The sequence below is a fragment of the Mustela lutreola genome, chromosome 6 (genome assembly GCF_030435805.1).
Source record: "Mustela lutreola isolate mMusLut2 chromosome 6, mMusLut2.pri, whole genome shotgun sequence".
Classification (NCBI taxonomy): domain Eukaryota; kingdom Metazoa; phylum Chordata; class Mammalia; order Carnivora; family Mustelidae; genus Mustela; species Mustela lutreola.
In genome coordinates this window covers 12,617,562-12,642,520 of record NC_081295.1, presented here as the reverse complement: position 1 = coordinate 12,642,520, position 24,959 = coordinate 12,617,562, and the positions used below count along the sequence as shown (strand labels likewise).

The 24,959-nt window shown below is 40.2% G+C and overlaps 1 protein-coding gene across 7 annotated transcripts in view; it reads right to left on the bottom strand.

Annotated features, from left to right (window-relative positions):
- Positions 1-19,017, bottom strand: part of IPCEF1 (interaction protein for cytohesin exchange factors 1) — a 205,630-nt gene extending 186,613 nt beyond the window's left edge. For 2 of the 7 annotated variants that reach the window (XM_059176710.1, XM_059176712.1), the window contains exon 1: positions 18,880-19,016. The gene's annotated coding sequence lies outside the window, so the exon portion shown is untranslated. Of the gene's footprint in view, positions 1-11,298; positions 11,402-18,879 lie in introns of those variants that run through there. The other 5 variants (XM_059176706.1, XM_059176709.1, XM_059176708.1 and 2 more) reach the window with 4 other exon arrangements.
- Between the last annotated feature and the right edge of the window lie 5,942 nt (positions 19,018-24,959).

Here is a 24,959-nt window from a genome sequence, read left to right as displayed (position 1 = left end):
GCTGAACAGACCATTACCAGTAAGGAGATTGAAGCAGTCATCAAAAATCTCCCAAAAAAACAAGAGCCCAGGGTGAGCTAGCTTCCCACGGGAATTCTACCAAACATTTAAAGAAGAATTAATATCTATTCTCCTAAAACTGTTCCAAAAAATAAAAATGGAAAGAATGCTTCCAAAAAAAAAAAAAAAGTTGGTAGCATCACAATTCCAGACTTCAAGCTCTATTACAAAGCTGCAATCATCAAGACAGTATGGTACTGGCAGAAAAACAGACACATAGATCAATGGAACAGAATAGAGAGCCCAGAAATAGACCCTCAACTCTCTGGTCAACTAATCTTTGACAAATCAGGAAAGAACATCCAGTAGAAAAAAGACAGTCTCTTCAACAAATGGTGTTGGGAAAATTGGACAGCCACATGCAGAAGAATGAAACTGGAACATTTCCTTATACCACACAAAAAATAGACTCCAAATGGATGAAAGACCTCAATGTGAGACATAAATCCATCAAAATCCTTGAGGAGAACACAGGCAGCAACCTCTTCAACCTCAGTCACAACAAACTCTTCCAGGAAACGTTGCCAAAGGCAAGGGAAGCCAGGGCAAAAATGAACTATTGGGACTTCATTAAGATCAAAAACTTTTGCACAGCAAAGTAAAGAGTCAACAAAACCAAAAGACAACTAACAGAGTGGGAGAATATATTGGCAAATGACATATCAGATAAAGGGCTAGTATCCAAAATCTTATCAAACTCAACACCCAAAGAATAATCCAATCAAGAAACAGGCAGAAGACACAAACAGACATTTCTGTAAAGAAGACATCCAAGTGGCCAACAGACACATGAGAAAGTGCTCCACATTACTTGGCATCACGGAAACACAAATCAAAACCACAGTGATATACCACCTCATACCAGTCAGAATGGTTAAAATTAGCAAGTCAGGAAACAACAGATTTCGCCAAAGATGCAGAAAAAGGGGAATGCTCCTATGCTGTTGGTGGGAATGCAAGCTGGTGCAGCCACTCTGGAAAACAGTATGGTGGTTCCTCAAAGAGTTGAAAATAGAGCTACCCTACAACCCAGCAATTGTACTACTGTGTATTTACCCTAAAGATACAAATGTAGCGATCTGAAGGGGCATGTGTACCTAAATGTTTACAGCAGCAATGTCCACATAGCCAAACTATGGAAAGAACCTAGATGTCCATCAACAGATGAATGGATAAAGAAGATGTGGTATATATATATATGCAATGGAATACTAGGCAGCCAAAAAAAAAAAAAACAAACCTAAATCTTTCCATTTTTAGTGACATGGATGGAACTAGAGGGTATTAATACTAAGCGAAATAAGTTAATCAGAGAAAGACAATTAACATATGGCATCTCTGATATGAGGAATTTGAGAGGCAGGGCAGGGGGCCGTGGCAGGTAGGGGTGGAAAAAACAAAACAAGATGGGATTGGGAGGAAGACAAACTATAAGAGACTCTTAATCTCACAAAACAAACTGAGGGTTGCTAGGGGGTAGAGAGGTAGGGAGAGAGTGCTTGGGTTATGGAAATTGGGGAGGGTATGTGCTATGGTGAGTGCTGTGAAATGTGTAAGCCTGATGATTCACAGACCTACACCCCTGGGGCAAATAATACTTTATATGTTAATTTTAAAAAGGTCTAAAAATGCAAGACGTTTATACAGCTAATAACAGAATTTCAAAATAAATGTAGCAAAAACTAATAAAAAACTGCCAGAAAAAATTAGAAAACTCACCTTACCATGAGACTTTCCTGCCACCAGTGATACATTTGTTACCATTGATGAACCTACATTGACACCTCGTTATCATCCAAAGTCCACATTTCACATGACAGGTAACTCTCGGTATTGTACATTGTATGGGTTTTGAAAAATCAGTAATGTTGTGTATCTACTAGAATAGTAACATACAGAATATTTTCAGTGCCCTAAATATCCTCTCCCTCCCCTCAATCCATCAACCTCTGTGTGTTTTACTGTCTCCATAATTTTTCTTTTTCCAGGATGTGATACAGTTGTAGGCCATTCAAATTGGCTTCTTTCACTTAGAAGATTCATTAAATGTCCTCCATGTTTTTTCATGGGTTTATAACTCATTTCTGTTTAACACCTCATAATATTCCATGGTCTGGATGTGCCAGTTTGTTTATCCATTCCTCTCTTAAGGAAATCTTTGTTCCTTCCAAGTTTTGGCAACTATGCTGCCAAATATCTACAAACATCTATTGTGCAGCTAATAAGTTTTCAGCTCCTTTGGGTAATTATAAGGGAGTGCAATTGAAAGATAGTATGGCAAGGACAGATTTTGTTCTGTAAGAAACCACTGAAATGTCTTTCAAAATAATTGTGCTCTTTTTCAATCCCATCATCAATGTATGGGAGTTCCTGTTGCCCTACATCCCCTCTGGCATACGGTGCTGTCAGTGTTCTAGATTTGGGCCATTCTAATAGGTTGTTCTAATTTGCATTTCACTAACAAGGTGAGATGTTGAGCATCTTTCATATGTGTACTTGTTCTGTATCTTTGGTGAGGTCTCTGTGCAAATATTTTGCCCATTTTTTTAAAGATTTTATTTATTTTTTAGACAGAGAGATCTATCATGAGTAGACAGAGAGGCAGGCAGAGAGAGGTGGGGTGCAGGCTCCCCACTGAGCAGAGAGCCTGAAGCGGGGCTCCATCCCAGGACCCTGAGATCACAACCCAAGCCAAAGGTTTGAGCCACCCAGGCACCTCTGTTTTGCCCATTTTTTAATCATGTTGTTTGTTTTCTTTTTTTGTTGAGTTTTAAGAATTCCTTGTGTATTTTGGATAGCAGTCCTTTATCAGATATGCCTTTGCAAATATTTTTCCAAATCTGTGGCTTATCTTCTCATTCTCTGGCAATGATTATATTTTAATGCAGCACATTTTAACACTAGCTGTGCCTTCCATTCACCAAACCTAACTAGGTACATGTTGAAAAATATTTAAGATAAAAATAAAAAATAGTGTCAGAAATACAAAATAATGAAATACACCAAGATGTACTGTCATCCAAGCATTGGCTGTTCTTCATAAATCCACTTAGACTTTAAGGAAATTAACAAAATGAATTCTGTTGATGTTGTTCTTCATGAGTCAGATTTTTCCATATAATTGGAGGTACCTCCAAGATCATGAAGTGAAGAGTAATAGAAAGATAATAAGGATGGAAATGGAATTATATTGTTTGGTATTTTGCTCCCTGTGATCATCACTGTTACAGCATTTAAAAATTACAGAAACTTTTAAGTTTTCCTTTGTGGAAATGGTTGTTTGTTTTACTTATTGGGAGTGATGTGAGGAGTCAGTTTTAAATAACACACCCTTGTTATTCCAACCTACACAGCTGAAGTTGTTAAACTGAAAGAAATGAAGGTTTCCAGTCTTCAGATAAAGTCAAAAATGTCAAAATCTTGCCTGTCGGGTCATCTTCCTCACTCTTCACTATTTACTTTTATAAGTTTGGAATTTTCCTTAATAACAAAGTTAATTTTTTTAAATGAATGCTTAAATACATTAAAATTTAGCAATATGGCTTAATCAACTGATGAGCCATTTGGAAAACATCTAATAAAGCCAACTTTTATCAAATTCAATTTGAGGTGAGTCAAAGATTTGAGTATATAAAATAATAAAACTATTAGAAGCAAATTGGGAGAATTTATTTCCTTTTGGAGATTAGAAAGCTTTCCTAAGCAATACACAAAACCCAAATTCCAAAATGATTAGTGAATATGACTACATAAAAAATGGTTTTTTTCTGCACAGAAAAAAAAAATACCATAAAAAGTCAAAAGACAAATGATCAACTGGGAAAAATATTTCAACAAATACAACAATGAGCTCATTTCCTTCATATATAAAGACCTCTTACAAGTCAGTTATAAAAGACCATTAAATCAATAGAAAAATTGACAAAGAACTTAGAAGCAATTCATAGAAAAGAAACACAAATCGTTTATAACATATGAAATCATGAAGAAATGAAAAACAAAATGTCAATGCTATATAATTTTTCATTTATTGGAAGCAATTCTTAAAATTTATGTCAGTTAGATATTTAATTGAATAAAATCAACATTAAAACAATCAATATAGTGTGCCTCTACCTATTTAAAAACAACCATATATATAAATGTATATGAGTATATATACACACATATATGTATATATGTTTAGATATGCATAGAACATTCTAGAAAAACATTATGCAAATGGGTTACCATGGTTTCTTCTATGATGGGAGTCTGGAAGTAAACATAGTCTGGAAGAGTAAACATAACTTTTTATCCTGTGTTCTTTCATAATGTTTAAATTTTTAAATGAATGTCTGCATTACCTTATCAATAAAGAATGACTAGTTAATAAAATAAACTATTTTATTCAACAAATATCTACATTGGCTCTGTGCCAATCACTCTTTTAAGCACAGGGAATACAGATAGTGGGCAACAAATGTGACTCTCTGTCCTCAGAGCGCTAACATGCTCCTGGGGAGAGGATAATAAAAGTTTCTAATGAATTCTGTTCCGTAATTTTGACTGAAACTTCATGAATGTTTCTTCCCTTTTCTTAATTTAAGTGAATATACTTAGTTTCATATAAAGTAGTTGCTATAGTTTCTAACTGACACAGCTGTCATAATCATAATTTGGATGGGCTTTGCTGAGTTAGAAGAAGCAAGACAAGGTTCATCCTATATGCCTCCATATGTATTCATATCATTTAATAATTTTGCTCTCCTTGCAACAAAACATTGCTGATTCTCTGCCTTTGTTTTATGATTTACCTATTGAGAGAATTAAGAAGCTTCTCCTTCTCTTACCAGTAAATTCATTTTTTAGGATTTAAATCTAATTCAAGTCCTGAAGATTCAGAACAAAAACAATTCCAGAGTCACTTACTGTTCTCATTTCCATTGCATTCCCATATCTTTTCCCCTAGATATAGAAGAATGGGGCCAACAAAGTGTGAAATTACAGCTGTTATGATTGTTTAACTTGCAAAACAAAAACAAAAACAAAAAAAGCATATTTTGGTTGAAGGGTGGAGTAAGGTAAAAAACAGTATTTCTAAAGTATGGTTAATGAGCCCTAGGCTTGCTCAGTTCTGCCAGGAAGGTGTTCCTTGCCCAATAAATTGGGGAAAGCTGATTATTAAATTCCCCTACAATTATGGGTGCCTGGGTGGTTCAGTGGTTAAGCCTCCAACTCATGGTTTCAGCTCAGGTCATGAACTCACTGGTGGTGGGATTGAGACCCATTTTGAGCTCCTCACTCAGTGAGGAGTCTGCTTGAAAGATTCTCTCCCTCTGCCCCTCCCCCTACTCACTCTTTCTTTCTCTCTCTCTCTTTCTAAAAATGGATAGTAAATCTTTAAAAAAAAAATACCCACAATTAAAATTTTTCTCTACATTGGAGATTTACAAGGCATGGCAGCATCTTATGAGTGAGTTGGACAGTCAGGTAGTCAAGGCCAGAGTCCCCAACAGGAAGGTATGGAGTCAAGATAGTCAAGATCAAACAGCACTGACACCCTGTTTTACAGCTTTGACAGACCACATCAACATTCTGCTTTGCAGGCTTTCCAGAAGTGACTTCTGCAAAACGTTCTAAAATAAGACAATTAACCACAAGGTATTCATCCTTATCACAAGTAAGGGGCAATTAAGACAGAAGTCCCCAGATGTCAGCCCAAAAAGACCATCAGCACGCAGACATTAACCAAAGAGGTAGACAGATACGTGACCAGAGCCCTGATTGGCACGACTCAGCACACCCTGATTGCTTAAGATAGTTCCGCAAAAGCACTCATAAAAATCCTAGAACTTGGAAACTCCTGGGGCAACCCTCTCGGGCCTCCCTCCCTCTCTGGGAGCTTTGTGCTATTGCTCAATAAGCCTTCCTCTGCTGCCCACCACTCTTCATCCGGTCCACCTCTTCATTCTTTGAAGCAGCGTGACCAAGAACTACAGGCACTAAAGGCAGAGAATTCTTGAAACAAGCTTATCAGTGGCCCTACACAAAATCCTTCGTGAAGAAGTTTGCCTAACCTGGGAGCCTCTCTTTCTTCCTCTCTTCCCTCTGCCACCAGTTAGCACTGTGACCTCACTGAAGACTCCCATGTTGTCCAATCTCAGGTTCTTCTGTCTAAAATATGAGTTGATGCCAGATGATATCTGAGGTTCCCATGCCACTTTACTATGCTAGATTCTTGATTTCACCTTAGAAAAATGAAGCAACTTAAGCCTTCAATGCTGTTGAATGATTCAAAACACAGTGAAGTAAATAATAATCTGGTTAGGGAATTCCAAAATATGCTTTATGATTGACTAACATGATACGGAGTGATATTCAGCCTAAAACACTGATTGGCTTATTATAAATACCCAGGAAAAATATTTTAAATCTCTTTTCAAGGCTACTAAGCATAAATCTTAGCAGACTACAAAAAGAAACAATCTTCGATACCAAACTGTGCAAAAAGGTATTGGTTTACGTTCTAATTTTTCTGGGAAATAGGAAAAAGTTTGAAGTTACCTCCTTGTAAAATGACCAAGAATAACATTTTTAACTATTCACACGATTTCCTAGATTGCTCATGCAAAAAAGAAAATGGGGTATTTCTTACCTGAATCTCTACCTATTTGACCGTTAAACAGTCCCACACCAGCTTTTGTTATGGTCCAAAGTCTCCAAAGGCTGAGGAAGCAAATGAGGAAAACTATAGATTTCTTGACAACTCTATGTTAATTAAGAGATCTCTTGACATCAGGGGAACGTATAGTCTCAGGTCAAATCAGGACCAGTTTCAGTTTTCAATCCTTGTTTTCCTCTCAGCAAACTCCAGAGCACTTTCTGGCCCCGATCTGGAACTCCATGCTGTTAAAATTTATTAGCTCCTAGCTAACCCGAAACCTCCACCTGCACAACATACCTCTGTTGCAAGGAGCATGCTCTTGTTCCCCGGGCAAGAAGAAAATGAAAAGACTAAGTCTGTGTGGGGTGGGAATAACTGAAATCCCATATTGCCTACCAGAATAGAATACTTCCTCATAGGGATAATCTTGCCTGATACAACACAACAATAACCAATAACAACAAAGGCAGAATCCATTTTTTTTAAAGTATGGGATAAAAGAGATCCAATTCACACCACTCTCTCAAAACAAAATAGGATGGGAAACAACCTTCCTTTTAACAGAATACCAACAGTACTTTTAAAAGCATAGTCTCTCCTTCAACTAACCTTTGGCCCAAGAAAGTTCTACTGGTTGCGACTCTAAAACCAGCCCAAGAATTTTCTCTGACAGGGCCCCTAACGAGTATGTTCAGACATGGAACCAGAATTCTACATGATGATTACCTCTTCTACGTGATGATTACTTCTTAACTTTTATCACTACACATTGCTTCCAATACTTCCTGGGGCAAAAACAGCCTTGCTTAGTCCTAAAGTTTGACTCAGCATTTTCTAGTCTATTAGCTAAAGATGAACCTTAATAAAGGAATCTTATTTCCATATGGAAATGACACAGTTCCCATCAAGAATATTCTGCTACAATTTCGTTAATTCACATTTAGACAAATGCAACTAAGAAATCAGGGACCATGACATTTTCCTACTACATACCCTGCAAGACATTGGCCTATGGATAACTTTTAGAAGCAAATGCAACTTCTGATGAAAGCCTGTGAATAACAAATACTTACCTGAGAGTCTGAACTTAATAAATCAAGAAACTAAAATTGGTTGTTTGGGATATGTATTTAAAATCTTTCTGGGAAACCTGGGTGGCTCAGTCAGTTAAGCTCCAGCTCTTGATTTTGGCTCAGGTCATGATTTCAGGGTGGTGAGATCTAACCCTGCATGGGGCTCCTCATTCAGTAGGGAGTCTGCTTGAGATTCTCCCTCTCCCTCTGCCCCTACCCCCACCCCACTCTCCCTCTCTCTCTCAAATAAGTAAAGAAATCTTTAAAAGTAAATAAAAACGAAAATTTTCGGATTTAAATATCTTGAAAAAGTTTGAAGAGATTCTCTCCTTCAAAGACTCAAGCATTTTGTAGAGGTTCTGCTTGAATTCCCATCTCTGCTACACCAATTAAGAGTGTCCTTCTCCACCTCCATCTTATGCAGACCTCCAAATCACAGAGAAACTACCAGATAGAAAGTCATCAAAAATACCTTCTGAGACTAAAAGGAGTTGTCAATGAGGGCAATACAAGAGAGAAAGGGAGCCTGAGTAGGGTTCTCTGTTGTAAGGGTGCATTACAGGATCTGGAAAAGCTGTCAGTAAAGAGATGTGTAATTGGGAAGCCTTCAAAATGCAAATTCTGGATACTCAGCTGACTCTGAAGCAGGCTTCATGGGGACAAGGGGATGGTGGTTAGGGACTTGGAAGAAACTTGCTGTAATGGAAAAGCCAGCATTAACTCCTACCTGTGCAAACACAGGTCTGTATTTTATCCAAGGACAGCAAAACTAGATGGGCTTCATTTCCTGATGGTCTTCAGAGTGTTGCTGAAACTAAAGTCATGGGCTACATCCTCACACAGCCAATTCATTTCAATTTTTCCTCTGTCACAGACCATGCCCTCAACCTGGACAACTTGTGCATGCAAAGCCTTGACAAAGAAAGATTTTAAGAAGAGTAGAAGGATGAAATAAAGTAAATCTACCATCTTCCTACTCAAAGAACAATATCTCACTATCTAGAAAGACATTTTATTTTTTTTAAGATTTTATTTATTTATTAGACAGAGAGAGACCACAAGTAGACAGAGAGGCAGGCAAAGAGAGACAGAGGGAAGCAGGCTCACTGCTGAGCAGAGAGTCTGATGCAGGACTCGATCTCAGCACCCTGAGATCACGACCTGAGCGGGAGGCAGTAGCTTAACTCACTGAGCCACCCAGGCACCCAAAAGACATTTTAAATGAGAAGAGTTGAAAAACCCTTAAAAAATAAATGATGCAGCCCTTCTATTCAGCCGTTAATATTTAGGGGATCTGGATCAGGATTTATCAGCTCAAGGCTCCACATGCAGGTGGTTTGGCAATCTGACTTAGTGCTCACTTGGAAGAATCTGAATGGCTAATTCTCACATTGGTGTTACTAACTCATAACAACTTAAAGACCTTTCTCTTCCAAGAATGGGTTCATGTTAACCCAGATTTCACAGTGAAGAACATCTAGGACTCCGGAAATCTAGGCAGTGAACCGAGCCTCACTTCCAAAAGGCTGTACACATTTGGGAAATCACAGAATCTGTTTGGGCCTCAGTTTCCTACCCATAAGGTGGCAGTGTTAGAGTAAATAGAGTCTAAATTCCCTCCTAGCTAAAGTGTGTTGGGTGTCTGATTCCATGCAGTAAGCATTAACATCAAGCTTATGAGACAAGTGAGTAGGGGCCTCCCAACCCAGGCAAGTGTAAGGCTGAGAACACATGCTTGATGGGATAACCCCAGCTAGGAGACAGTGAGGGGCAGAAGATGATTAGGCTTGAACTCAGACTTCACCTTGATGTTAAATCAGTAGAGACAACTTACTGATAAAAGCTACGCAATAGAATTCTCCAAAGGGAAAAAACCTCCTGTAAGAGACAGCCAACTGGAGTTCAAGACTCAGCTCAGTCATTCACTAACAGTATGGCTTAGACACAACACTGAACCATTCTGAGCCTAAGTTTCCTCAATGGATGTGTTACTGTCTGCCCCACGTACAGACAGTACAAAGTCTTTGTATCAATATAAGAAAATAAACACACACACTCAGTAGATTGTGAAGCAGTCACAGCTCAGAGCTTCCATGTGAACAAGCATTTAGGATTTAGTAGGAGGTCTCCCTATGATAGAATAGAACAAAAACAAAAGCAAACACAAAATTTAGATAACTATGTTTGAGAAAGCAGCTTCCTACTTGCCTAATCCTAAAATACAGATCCCGAAATATCAATATGTGACATTTCTCTAGGCTCTTCAAGAGAATAGAGCAGATTTTCAATGGAAATATCTGCATAATAAAAAGAGAGCTAAATGGCATATAAAACATTCATGTAAGCCAAAGAATCACAGAATTTCTCCTTTGCACCAGGAGACTCAGCACAAGCTGAAGAGCCAAGCAAGGGGTAGAGCTCAAAAGAGAAATTAGTCCAAGGTACCTAAATAATCATGAAAAGAAAGTACAGAAACTGGGCAAGAGGAAGAAAAGATACTTGGCCACAACCAAGTTTACCTGGGGACTACTGATTGGGGAGAACAGGCATGGAAAGAGAGGAAAGTTTTTCTTACTTGGGGGACCAGTTGGCCAGGAAGAGAAGTATCAGACACCAAACCTAACTTGACCCAGGGACAGGCACAAGCACACAATATCAACGCATAATACAGTATGACTGGAGAAACATGCTATTAACCCCTAAATGAGGGAAGACGAGAACCTAATGGCTTTTTAAAAAAAAAAAAAAAAAAAAAAAAAACTATACCTCACCAAGTTCTTTTTTTTTTTTAACAACTCTTCATGAATTCTCAGAAAAGTCTAAGGAGAATATCCAGAGAATGCTGGGTAATAATTCGGTTTGAAGCATGACCATCAATGTCAGCGTGTATCCACAACCCTGCTAGCAAGAGGAAACTGAATGGGAAACCAGTTAGATCAAAACTGGGAAGATGGGTTTTCCAATCATTCTGTGAAACAACAGTTGTACAAGAATTGAGGTCAGGGAACTTCCCAAGAGAGAAACTCTACAGACAGCAAGACAGAGAACCAAAAAGTAAATCAGATCAGAGGCTATGATTGACAGAGAGACTTAGGGAGAAATCAGAGAAAGAAAGAGAGAGGATAGGGCATTAAGGTAGAAGTGGTAGAAAATCCTGAGTCCTGAGCCCTACAGAAGTGAGAATTGGACTATGTTACCAATCCTGAAAGACGATGAATCCAGGAGGATGAGTACAGAGAAGCGCCCCAAACTTGACCCAAGTGGAGAGAGCAATGGTTAAGAAACATGAGCCCATGAGGTATAAACAGAGATACTTAATGCCCAACCACATCCAGGATTGAGAGGGGAAGCTCTTGCTAATTTGCTCCCGACGTAAAGCACACAGGAGTAAGTATTTAATGCAAAATAGAAATGACCATATCCCATGTCTAGAATCCTGCTGTTAGGAAGAATACCAAAACTTGAAAGCAAAGTCGCCTCAGAGGGAATCCCCAAGGCCTACTTGCTCTGCTCACTTACTCAGCTTTGATAAATGTTCTGGTGTCTCTTTCCTCATACTAGCTTGCTGGCTTCCCGGCTCAGAATAGCTTGCGGTCTGGCGTTCCTCTCAAGGCAACGATTTGTACATAACTGTGGAATGTTTCCGAGTGTTCACAAAATAAAACTAAATGGTGCTCTTGTGCCTAGCTCAAACCTTGCTTGACAATTCCCTCTCAAGTCCCCATTACCTACGCAAAAGCAGCTCTACTTGATTAATCAAGCTGAAAATCCGGCTGCAGAAAACCTTGGTAGCTTGCATTCCAGCATGAAATCTAGTTCTAGCTGGAAAACTTGGGCCACATTTGACCAAGAGAGTTCAAGTTCAGATCCTTCTCTTTGACAGCTGGCTGTACCTAAATCTAACCAAGAAAAGATAGTTAATTCATATAAGGGAACTTAAAATGTAATCTTGTTCGTTCTCTGCAATGAAACACCTGGAAAATATTAGTTATTTGATAGGCATGTGGTGAATGTTGAATATTCAAAAAGAGTCTCCTATCACATTACATGATTAACATTCATACTCACTAGTGAGACCAATTATGTGCCTTCTCTTTTTTGTGAAAATGGCAAGAGAGTTTGGGGTTTATGGTCCACAAAGAACCAGAAAACAAGGCTTTTAGCAAAACTTGCTTCAAGTGTTCAACAGGTAGAAAAAACAAGGTTGTTATAACTGACCTGCACTTTAAGTGAATTAGTAAAATGTTCTTGTTGCAACCATTAATTTGCTAAAAGAACAGAATTTTCAAAAATGTTCAAGAGGGGCACCTGGGTGGCTCAGTGGGTTAAAACCTCTGCCTTCGGCCGGCTCTGATCCTGGGATTGAGCCCGCATCTGGTTCTCTGCTCATCAGAGAGCCTGCTTCCTCCTCTCTCTTCCTGTCTCTCTGCCTACTTGTGGTCTCTGTCTATCAAATAAATAAATAAAATATATTTTTTTAAAAGTTCAAGAAATTAATTTACTATATATGGTCATCAGACTATAAAAATTATTGCAAACTTCCCCAATACTATGCTATGCTCTGAGGTATCCCAACAGAATAATCATAAACAAGTGGCCTAAAAAGTATGGTTTTCATGGTGATAGTTCAATTTTTGGAAAGATTAAAGTTTCCTTCTTAAAACATGACTTAGTATAAGTTCAGCCAAGTGAGTTGTGACGTGCGACACTGAGCTACATTCTATAGGAATGAACAATGTTAAATTGAGTTTCCCAGGAAATATTTTTAATCAACTTCATTGCTCTCCTTTCTGAGATGTCTGTATTTTCCTATTTTAAACCAAGGTTCAGTATCAATACATACGTTTGCCCATAAATGGTTAAATGTTCTATTTCTTTCTGACATTAGAGCTCAGAGCATAAGACTCCTAAGAAAGAATTTTCCTTCACTATAAGGGAAAAAAAGAACTGCCCTGCTCAAATTTAAAATAGAATTTCACAAATTTCTGTCATGCATTTTGAAAGAGATTATATAAACTGAGTAACACGTCTAAATAAAATTGAATATAGGCCAATTAAAAGGGGAAGCAGAACAAACAAACAAAAAAACTTGGGGCACCTGGGAGGCACAGTCAGTTAAGCCTCCAACTCTTGGTTTCAACTCAGGTGATGATCTCAGGGTTATGAGATCGAACCCCCCCATCAGGCTCTGGGTTCTGTGCAGAGTCTGATGGAGATTCTCTCTCCCTCTCCCTCTACCCCTCCCTGGCCACAGATGCTTGCTCATTCTCTCTCTCCCAAATAAATAAAACCTTTAAAAAAAAAAAAAAGAGGAATCAAAAATATATTTTTAATTTTGTGTAGATTAAATGACTAGCTCATACAATGATGTTTTCCTGCTAGAAGAATGTTGCTCTGCTAGAGGTAATTATGGTAATAAGAATTAGGGTAATTTAAACTCTATTGAAAAAGGGATTTAAGAGATTCTTATGTTGCAGAGAAACCCAAGAATATGCTTGAAATCCTTGCCAACAAGGATTTATGACAATAAAAATAAGTAGGCAGGTACCAAATTAATTTTATGTATCAAAGGTCTCAATAATTATAGATCAAACCATTTTAGATTGATTAATGATCTGATGGCTTATTAATTGGGGAGTTTCCATTTGCTATATGCTTTAAGTTTTAGATTTCATATTTGGACCAAAGTACCATCACACTGCATTATTTTCCAAGTCAGAATACTTAAATTTTTCCTCTAACATACAACTTGAGGAAATAAATATCCTCCCAAGTAGACACAAATGTTCCCTATCTAGCAAATGACCACATTGGTACAATAATCTGGAATCTCTAGCTAGATTCAATTTATGAAAAGATGCCCTTTTATAAATTTTACAATAGCCTGATTTTCATTTTGTAAATGTGTTTCATTGTGTACTGTCTTTATTCATTCCCATCCAAAGAGGAAGTGACTCTACTGTTTGAGGCCCAATGCCACAGGTTAAAGTCAGAGAAGTGAGTCATGCTGGATTTGGTCCCTAGAAGTGCTTGCCAACAATGCGGATGAGTTTATCACTAGCACTGAAAATGACTTTTGTTCTTTACCCTTGTATGTTTCCTAGGGCGGTCGTAGCAAAATAATACATAATGCAAATACTACAGAATATAAGCTGAGTGGCTCAAAACAACAGGAATTTATGCTGTCACAGTTCTGGAGATTAAAAGTCGGAAATCAAGATGTTGGCAGGGCCATGCTCCCTCTGAAACCCTCAGGAAGAATCCTTCCTTGCCCTTTCCTAAACTTCTGGTGCCAGGTGGCAGTTCCTTGGCAATCATTGGTTTGAAGCGATGACACACCAATGTCGGTCTTTATTGTCCTGAGCTGTCTGTGTGTCTCTACAGGGCTGCCTTCCTATAAGGACATCAGTCATACTGGATTAGGGGCCCTATCCATTAAGAGCTCACCTTGGGGCGCCTGGGTGGCTCAGTGGGTTAAGCCGCTGCCTTCGGCTCAGGTCATGATCTCAGGGTCCTGGGATCGAGTCCCGCATCGGGCTCTCTGCTCGGCAGGAAGCCTGCTTCCCTCTCTCTCTCTCTGCCTGCCTCTCTTGTGATTTCTCTCTGTCAAATAAATAAATAAAATCTTTAAAAAAAAAAAAAAAAAAGAGCTCACCTTAATCCAATTCAACTAATGGCATCCACAACTACTTTATTTTTAAGTAAAGTCACATTCTGAAGTACTGGAGTTTGGGGCTTAGCATGTCTTTTGGGGAGAAGGTGGCACAATTCAGCCCATAACATCCCCTACTATCTTTAATCCTCTTCTGTCAGTAAAACTCTTGTATGCCAAAGGAGTCTCTACATGGTAAGAAACTGGAACAGGAGTGAAGAAAGAAGACCCTGTTGGTTTATAACGTTTTTACTTTCCTTCACACCAGAAAACATACTGGTTAGACATTTTTTTTTTTTTTTTAGAAGAGAAGACTTATGTGTAAAGAAGTTAAATGCCTTTCTTGGTAGCACCCAACTGTTATATGTCACGGGCAGCCCAGGTCTCCTAACCTCTGGAACTATGCTGTTCCCATGGATACACAGAGCCTAATATAAAACACCATCAATATGGGTCCATCAACACTAAAAATGAAAACTGGATGTTTTCAGATTATATAGAAGTTATATAAAGGGGCCACAAGGAGGGCGCTTGCAGTGATGAAACTGTCGTTTGCCTTGATGGGGGTTTCGGACTACCCAGGGATGGTCCAGAGAGCCATGAATGCTACTGTCCCCCGGGCCTCTTTCTTCCCCTCTGGTTGAGTGGCAGTCCTTACATAGTAGCACCAGACTGCCTAGAAAGTAGTCTACCCATACCTGCCTTCCTGTGGGGCACGGGAAGTTCCCTGAAGAAGAAAGAAGTCGCCCTTTCCACTACCTTCTCGGTCAGGAAATGGAAAGGAATTTCACTTAAAGAGATTTCAAAGTAGACCATGCCTCTACTCAAACCCAGCTTCTGCCCCCAATTTTGGCTTCCGACGGCTGGCTGATGTAAGAAAATCTCTAATGTGAATGAAAATAGCCTAGGGCCCTGTGACACAGTGGCCAAGCCACAGGGAAGACACTCCAAGATCTGGGTTTGAAACCTGTCTTTGCCTCTGCCTCTGCCTTTGCCTCACATGGGAGTGAGACAGGGTACTTTTCTTCTCTAGGCTTTGGGCTCATGGAGAGGACAACTCCTGTTTCCCAGGATTGTTTTAAGAAGTGACTGAAATTTTTCATGTACTAGTAAAAGTGCTGCTTATGGTTCCTGGAACACAGCAGGTGTTCAGTAATATCGCCAGTCCTTATTCCGTGCCCCTCACATGCAGTATCCCGAAAATGCTACGGACTCTCTATTCAAAAGGCTACTGTGCTATTTCTAGTGCAAGTTATATTCCATGCTGGGATGTTTGGGCAGGAGGTTTCTTGTCTATTAGATTAATTCTTTTGCTTCTAATCTTAACTCGCTCTCACTAATATATTCAGACATTTTTGCAAGGGCTTACCCACAGTCTAGTAATTTGGAGGTGAGCTTAAACTGGCTAAATTTTGCTTTTTCCCTACTTCTATTTCAATGGCTATTTGGTTTGGGAGGCCTGTCCTTTGGTCACATTTGTTCCTCAGTTTTTTCTATGGCAAATATCTCTCACCTGATCATTTTTGAGACCAAGGAGAATTGCTCAACACCTAGGAGCCTGAGTGTCTGATTCCAGGCTAGAGTCTGATCAGAGACTCCTCCAGGGTAACAGGCTGTCACTGGCTCTGTGAGATGAGATGGCCAGGATCCTAACAACAAGAATTATCTCTTGACTTCACAAAAACGTTTTTCCAATCTCTCCCTGTGCATGCCAAGATGATAAAGATAAGTCAACATGCCCTAAAGCAGTAATTACTCTTATGCTGGCAAGTCTAAGTGTAATTTAGAACTATTAACTATGGAACTATGGTATGGAATTGACTATTGAACTTGCTAGAAAGCCATTCAATACATGTTTAGAGACTGTTATAAATCATCCAGAGAAAATAACCCATTTTTAAAAATGTGATTCTAGCCACTAATGAGACCAGTCAGGCCCCCATGGGATCTGATTTGTTTATTTTCACTTTAGAGCGACCACATGACTCCATACCGGTCTTAATCTCAGAAGGAATCTCCATACAACATTAAATAACATCAACTGTGTCATGACTTAGATTTTAATGAACCACAAACATTAGCATGCTACAGCTAAAAAGCTGTTTTTGTTTTATTTTTGGTGAAAGATTAAAAGAGGGTTAAATTTTTGTTCATTTATTTTAAATCAACATTTATTTTGTATTCAGATTTTTGAGGTAGCCCAGATATACTCAACTAATGGAAAACTTGGGGAAAAAAATAGAAAAGTACAAAGACAACTTTAACTAACAGCTATAAAACCACTAATCATACAGTAACATTTTAGCATATTTACCTCAATCTTGCTTCTCTACATTTTTACATAGTTGAAACAGGTGTGCTTTTGCTGTTTTTTACTTAGCATTAGTAAATGACAATATTTCCATAAACATCTGTGGATTGATGGTATTCCTTTATATAGATCTACTGTCATGTGCTTAACCATCCTGATAACTAAGCTCATAACATTTGTTATTAATACATAATTTTTTTAAAAAATCATGCTTATTTATGAAATTTAGAAAATACTGAAAAGCATAAAGAAGAAAATATAAATTGGTGGCTAAATTTTTAAAGTGGCTGTGATGATTTGAAAGGTGAAGAAAATATATTGACAAACACCATTTAGTGACGACCCATAAAGGAGCAGACCGTGGGCAGTCGGATATGTGACCTTCACGCACAACCCCAAAAGCCCAGTATTATAATTACCATATTACAGGTCCAGAGCTCATAGAGTTTGAAAAGATGGGTCCGACTCCACGTTTGTGTTTTCTCCTAGCCAGGAGAAATATTATATCGCTTTCCCAGAATCATCTCCACTCTACCGCCATGTCTACCACCACCATCACCACCATCACCGCCACCGCCGCCACCATACCCCCCAGAACCTCCACCATCACCTCCACCACCTCCACCACCAGCTTCAACTTTATTCCACCACGTCCATCATGACCAGACTGCCACCCTTAGGGCTTTTCCTTCCATTGCCACTTCTTTCCAGCTCATGTCTATGTACCCTTTCTTCTCTTCTCCTCTTTATATTCACCTCTTCTCTTCTTTCACTTCGACTTCCAACAAGCATTTCCTTAAGTGTCAGAGTAACAGAGAGAAAGCAAAGGCTATCTTACCACGCTCACTTTAGGAACAATCCCCATCACTTATCCATTTGATTAAAAACCGACAGAGAGCATACGATGTGACAGACACTATTTTGAACGCTCAGTGTATAGGAACCCCCCGCCCTTTTGTGAATTTTTTTCAACACGGAGAGCTTGTTGTTTAGGATTTTCTTCATTTTCACATCTGTTTGCATGTGAAACACACTTGCAAATTGTCAGCCTGTGTTGACGTTACCAGTTCCTATAGCCTAGCCTCCATGCTGGATGGAAAGCAGAAGTGAGCTGTTCAAGGAAACCTGCGTCAAAAGGAAAGTCTCAGGCAATCGTCATGAAGTAATTTCTTATCTCTTATTGCCACAGAAAAGTACCACAGGAAAGAACTTCCTATTTCCAGACTTAGCTGATGTGCATTTGCTTAATACAGCTTCCTGCAACAGTTTACACACACACCCTCCCCAGAAAAGACACTGGATATACAAGGAAAAGAAAGGAAGAGAATTAGAACAGCGATTAAAGAATGAGTCCCTCGACAAATACATACACTGAAGTCCCTTTCCTCCTCACTTGCATGAAAGAAACCCGTATTCTTTCTGTTCCTATTTTCTATGTAAAATAATTAGTGGTAGAGGAATCAGACTCTATATATGACTGTGCACTGCCTAGGGCAGTAGGTAGGAACACATGGGCCCTGAAGAAAAGAAAATCCACTGCTACAGTCAAAGATGCCTTGGCGGGTCGTAACTCTGACTCCTACAACTACATTTCTTTCCCATGCACACGAAGAAACCCAGATGCTTCAGATGCATTTGGTAAAAACCTCAGGACCAACATTACCTAACCTCTCATTTATGTACAGGTGTGATTTCAAGCCTGTGACTTTTCCCTAAGAGTAAAATCCCCTCCAGTTGCCTGCCTTCCACAAAGAGCACAGCTTCTCCAAAGAGGGTGGCCACAGAGTGTTTCCAGGCATATTCCTCAGGACCCAAACAAGTGTTAAACTGAGCTTTTCTAAATCAAACCCATGGTCTGCAGTCCAAGTGTCTGTCAATACAACATCGGTTCAGGAAGGGGAAAAGCAGAATGAGTACACAACCATTCTCCCAGGATATTAAAGAATAATTTTAACACTGGACTTCCCAGAAGCAGGTTCATGAAGAACTGAGCCAACATTGTATCATCTCCCAAGAGTCACATTTTAAAACTTATCACTATTCTGAAAGAGAGAGTGCTAGGGTATCCGTTGCTTTGCCACCTTGATAAGCCAAGCAACGACATCTGATACCTCAGCCAAGGAGTGATTTTACTTACATGCAAGAAAAAGAGAGTAAATCCAAGAGCTGGCTGGTTATCCCTGAGTGCAGAGAACTCATAATCCACTGAAGCAAAGGCTAGGATTCCACCCAACGCAGCCTCAGCTCTGGAGGCTCCGTCTACACAGGACCACAATCAGAAGCTGAGCAGAGACTCAGGCTCTTTTGAAAGAAGAGGAAGTGTCATCTCTACTTCCTCAATTTTCTTGTTCTTCCCTCTTATCGTTATTGATCCCTTCCTCGATTCCCAAATCCAAGGCACTGAGCACACAAAGCGCGCGCGTCCCAGCTCTCATTCCTGGTTAAAGTCCTATATGTGGCCCTTCAGGCCTGACTATGGGTGCTTACAAAGGCTTCCCTCGGCCTGGCCTCGTGGGGAAAGCTGCCCTCCCCATACCGGACTCCATGACAGCAAGTGCACAGAAGTCTCTGAGGGGAGTTGCAGTGAAGGTCTTGGGGGTCCCCTGGACCATCATGCTCTTTTCATATTTATATTCTCAGCCCCAGATGTCTGATGTGGGAAACAAGACAAAAGAAAAATCTAATTTCTTACCACCTACAGCCCACTGACAAATCCGTGACACAGGCAGAGTGATGTCTTTCTAGGAACTCAACTGCCTCCGCCTTAATACTTTGCTAGGAGCAAAAGGCAATCTTAGCCCAACCCCCAGGATCCTGTAGGTCTACACTAAAGTGTAAAAATTATTTGGAAACTTCCTTTATCTCTAAACCCACCAAGATAAATGTTGGCAATGTCCCCCAAACATATGACGCACCAATATACATCTGAAGGGTCTCATGACTAAGGTTTTATTTGACAGTAATAAATGACCTTTTCTCAACAATAGCTACCTTTTCTAAATGACCTTTTCTCAACAATAGCTACCTTCCAAGGTCCTGGAAAGCTTGCTTCCTAAATTCCCGAGAGACTTGCTATCCCAAATCCCCTTTTAACTTAAAAGTATATAATGGGCCACTTCTCATGACCTCAGGGCAGCTCTTCTGCCCACAGGTCCTGTCCCCATGATTTAGTAAAACCATCTTTTTGCACCAAAGATGTCTTAAGAATTCTTTCAAAGCCATCAGCTTTGAACCCTAACATATTTCCCACATCAGTCTGCATTATCTGAGACCTTGGGACAAGGTCCTCTTCAGATGATTTTATTGAGGCCTCTTTGAAAATACCTTTCCTACTACTCAGCACTTCCTAGCCACCTCCCCCCTCTACACCCGCACACCTGCTAGGGTCCATAACACTACTGGAGCCTTTTGCTCAGGACTTCCTCAACACTGAGACTACCTCCACTTGACTCCACCAGTGTGCCATTCCCCAGTGGCAAATGGAATGGTTGTGGGGCAGGGGGTGAGGGTAGTTGGTGCTTCCTTCAGCTTTAGACTCTTGCTTATGCCCTCACAGTAATTGATAAAAGCCTTAAGTCTCTCAGTTGTGGCTGGTTCTTTTATTCAGTCTCTCATCAATTCTACCCTGCCCAGCTCTGTTGAGCTCCTGACAGGAACAGCGTTAGCAAGACAGAAGTCACAATTTTTGTAACCTAGTCTCAGAAGTAATAGACCATCCCTTTTGCCACATTGGGTTTATGAGAAGAGGAGAGGGTCACACAGGGTGCACTCCCAGGGCAAGGATCACAGGGGGGCATCTTGAAGGTTTAGATACAGTATGTAAAATTTTACCCAAATTCAAGTTGCCCCTGTCTAGCCAAATGTTAACAAAAGAGAAAGCCCTTCTAAAGATAAAACCATAAATATCATTACACCGCTACAAGAAAATCTGAGACTTGCATCCAGGCATTATAATATCCTACAGCCCACTGTATTCATTACCAAGATCATACTGCTCAGACCTGAAAATCCAATGACCCTAATCATTCATTCATACTCTCTCCAAGACACAGAGTAATTAACATAGATGCAAACCCTATAATAAACTACTAAGAGTAATTAACATAGATGCAAACCCTATAATAAACTACAAAACTAGTCTAGAGTCTGCAATTTCAATCTAAAAAATAATTCTTCACCTAACCACAAGCATGAGAAGCCTCCAGGCAAAACCAGGGATTTTTCAGTGGGTTTATATATTCTCCTTGAGCATCCATGTCAATGAGATTCGAACTTCTCAACACCTGTTTCTCTTCTCTTGACATTCAAATAATCTTATCCCTCCTAAGAAAGACCAGGCAGGGCTTCAATGCTGGCTACAGCCTCCACAACCCCCATGGTACAAAAGAATACTATTTCTTCCATCTTCCCTTGTAAGCAATTAGAAGGGCTATTTCCTGGCCTGCCACCACTGGAGGCAAGGAGGAAAAGGTCATTCTGGATAGAGAAGTAAATAATTCAATTGACCTTAGATCTTCCTCGTTTTTTTTTTTTAAGGTTTTATTTATTTATTTGACAGAGAGAGAGAGACAGAGATCACAAGCAGGCAGAGGCAGAGAGAGAAGCAGGCTCCCCGCTGAGCAAGGAGCCCGATGCAGGGCTCGATCCCAGGACCCTGATCATGACCTGAGCTGAAGTCAGTGGCTTAACCCACTGAGCCACCCAGGTGCCCCTAGATCTTCCTCATTTGATGATGTACAGATAACAGCTGACATTCCAGACAGAAACACTAGATTTGCAGTTTAACTGGCAACATTTTCAAAAGCCAACTGAGATCCTTTGTATGTCATGTTTTGTGTCTCTCCTTCTTCAAAGTGTTTGGATTTACAGATTAAACATAGCCTACATCCCAACATACCCCGTGCCTCACAAACCAAATGTCAATTAAAAACCATGTTAAAAATAAATAATCCCAGGACACCTGGGTGACTCAGTTAAGTGTCTGCCTTCAGCTCAGTTCATGATCCTGGAGTCCTGGGATCAAGTCCTGTACTGGGATCCCTGCCCAGCAGGGAGCCTGCTTCTCTCTCCGCCTGCGGTGCCCTCTGCTGTGCTCTCTCTCTCTCTGACAAATAGATAAATAAAATCTTTAAGAAAAGAAAAGGAAGGAAGGAAAGAAGGAAGCAAAGAAAGAAAGAAATAGAAAGAAAGAAAAGAAACAGAAAGGAAGAAGGAAAGAGCGAGCCATTGGAGGAGCGGAGAAAGTGAAGACGTATAATAAAGTTACTATTTGGTGAAAGTGAAGGCCTTTGGGGAATAGAAAATAGTTTGAAAAAAGAAAACTCTTCAAAAGAACTTTTGATAAACAACTCCAGGCTCCGGTTGCAGACTTCCTCTCCATGTCTTTATATTTCTTTCATAAGGAGACAAAAATGAAATGGAATCTGTGGAGGCGTGAAAGGATGACAAGAAGATGCTGTCACTCTGACCGGGAGTAAAATGAAAGTTCCCTCAAGTGGCTTCTTGTTCACATGAACCTCTGTTTCTGGGAAACGCTGCCTCGTCTCCTTCCTGCCCCGACTTGTCCCTGCTGGGCTCTGCTGTGGTTGGCAGCCGGAGATGGTATGATAAGGACTTAGTGACATCGGTAGCAGGGACTTGCTTCTTATCAGGCTTTTAGATGTCCTCATCAAAGACATCCCCCCAAGAGCACCTCATTCACAACTATGGGGCTGGGATTGGAGTCCCTTAAATTCCACGAGCACAGATCACCTGATTGATAGAAGAGGAATAATCCTCAAGGTGGCTGGACTTCCAGTTCAAGAGCAGAAGATCACAGATGCTTCTTGCCCTTTTCCATCCCTCCCCAGACTCCATTAAATGGATGGGAAGAGCATAAAATATATATAAGCCCCAAATAACAATGGAAAAATTGGAGAAAGAGCATTAGAGCTTGACTTCTGGAAGACGAAGGAACAGAGGAGGGGTATGAAGTGTAGGAGGGCAGGAAACTAGAGCCTCCACAGAGTGGTAGAGAAACTGGCCATCTGTGCAGCAGGATCCCCAAAAGGATCAGAACTCAGAAATCCAAGACAACTCTGAAAATCTAACTAAGTGTTGGGGCTGGGCACCCAGGTGGCTGCTTCTGGCTCAGGCCATCCCTGAGGATGAGTCTTGGATCTTGGGATTGAGTCCCACATAGGGCTCCTTGCTCAGAGGGGGGTCTTCTTCTTCCTTTCCTTCTGCCCTTCCCTAGCCCACCCCCACCAGCTTGTGATGCACTCAATCAAATAAATATATATATTTTTTAAATAAATGAATGAGGGGCACCTGGGTGGCTCAGTGGGTTAAAGCCTCTGCCTTCGGCTCAGGTCATGATCCCAGTGTCCTGGGATCGAGCCCCACATCAGGCTCTCTGCTCAGCTCTCTGCTCTCTGTATCCCTCTCTCTCTCTCTGCCTGCCTCCCTCCCTACTTGTGATCTCTGTCTGACTTGCAATCTTTGTGAAATAAATAAATAAAATCTTTAAAAAGTAAAATAAAATAAAATGAATGAATGAATGAATGAATGAATGAATGATGGGGCTGACAAAAAGGAAGACTGATTGAAAGTGTGTATGAACCTAGCTCCACCCCGGCCCATACTTTCCTTTCAAGCATCTCCATCAGCACCCCCTTTCACAGAGCAAACACAAACCAGCCTGTGGGCAGTCACTTCCCCCCACCCCAAGCAATATCATGGAGGATTCATCTCTAAAAGTAGTGAAATTATGCAAAGAATACTGACAAGGTATGTGGCTATGAGTAGTCCAGAGTGAAACTCCACATTCTGGTTACCAGAGCATCACTCAGCATGTGCTGGGGTATGACATCATCTCCCTGTTGGGTAACCATGAAATGTTGTAGGAGAGTGGGAGGAGTGGCCTTCTAATGGGTCTCCCTAGAAAGCCATGAAGATCTTGTATCCATAAAAATGAACAGGGTGCTAAGAAAAATAAGAAGCCTGAGAACAAGAAAGAACATTTTGATATTATAAATATGATTGCCAAATAAGGATTATCATGGAAGGCTCAGGGGATAAATTCAAGTAAGTCTTTCAAGAAATAGTATTCACAGATCTCATCAAAGCAATAATGTAAGATTTCCCCTAATAGAAGTCCATGAATATTTGGATTAAAAGTTCTCACTGAATGCTCAGGATGAAGAATTTCAAAGTATTGTAAAAGTCCCGCATTCCAAAGACAAAGAGAAAATACTAGCATCTCCTTCAGTACAGAAAACAAATCACTTCCACAGACACACAGACAAATCACTTCCACGCAGCACACACGTTGGGGCACTGTTCTGGACCTGGGGGTATAGCAGCCAATGAACAATAGGGAAAACTCTGCCCTGCTCCAATCAGGATGGAGGATCTCTAAGCAAGATAAGTGACGATGTGTTCAATAGTTAAGTGCTTAGGTAGAAAATAAAAAGGAAGATAAATACAGAGAGTCAAGGAAAGAAATTCCACTAACGATGAGATGAAGTAGCCAGGGAAGGACTAACAGAGAAGATGACCGCTGAGGAATGGTCTGAAGGAAATGAGTGAGCCAGCTGATGCCTGAGGAAAGACATGACAGGGAGAGGGAATGGCAAGTGCAAATGTCCTGAGGCCTCCAGAGACTCTTCTCACTAGAGGAAGAGTAAGGTGGTATATCCAGCTGGAACTGAAGAGAAGGGTCAGAAATGTAAAAGAAGCCAGATCATCCATAGTTATGGTAGGTCACACGGGGTCATAGTACTTGGGTTTTTTATTCTAACCAACTAAACCAGAAGTCAGCAAACTTTTTCCAAAAAGGGCCAGAGGGTAAATATTTAAATAGTAAATAGTCACAATCCAACTATTCGACTATGCTGTTGTAGTGTGAAAGCATTCATACAATATAGAAATGAATGGACACGGCTATGTTCCAATAAAATTTTATTTTGGACTATTAGAATTTGAATTGCATATAATTTTCTTGTGTTCCAGAATATTCTTCTTCCTTTGATTTTTTTTCTTCACCCATTTTAAAATGTAAAAAGACAATCCTATAACTTCGGGTTGCACAAAAAACAGGAAGCAAGACACATCTGGCCCACAGGCAAGAGTTGGCTGATTCTGAACTAAATTATAAATTAAGAATGAGAGTAGAGGGGCACCTGGGTGGCTCAGTGGTTTAAGCATCTGCCTTTGGCTCAGGTCATGTCCCAGGGT